The following is a 467-nucleotide window of genomic DNA, read 5'->3' on the forward strand; positions in this document are numbered from 1 at the left end:
TTGCTAGCATGTGTAACTGAACATAAGACTCTTTTTTTTTTTTTTTGCATTTGAGAGACAACATTTCAAATAGTTTGTTTTAAGCGGAAAACTACACAATGGTTATATCGAGCTCCAATTTTTAGCATTATAAGTCCTCAAGCTTGCCGCTAAACCACCGAAGAGGGGAGGCAAACTGAAGTTTAAAAATTTAGACAAATAAAGAAAAAAGGATTATTATCCTCTAATTTACTTGTTTACAGTTTCTGGTTTTTAAGTTCAATCCATTAAAAGCAATATGCACAATGAAGAGATATGAATTTGTTCTATATTCAGAAATGGCATGTTTCTTATTAACATCACAAGCCAGTACTTTGTTGGAGATAAAATCGCTAACACCTGACGACCAAACTCATCTTTAACATTTCAATAAATACAGCGATAAGTGAGTATGATAATAATAATTATTATACCTGTTATAAAATGTT

The sequence above is a fragment of the Limulus polyphemus genome, unplaced genomic scaffold, assembly GCF_000517525.1.
Source record: "Limulus polyphemus unplaced genomic scaffold, Limulus_polyphemus-2.1.2 Scaffold1202, whole genome shotgun sequence".
Classification (NCBI taxonomy): Eukaryota; Metazoa; Arthropoda; class Merostomata; order Xiphosura; family Limulidae; genus Limulus; species Limulus polyphemus.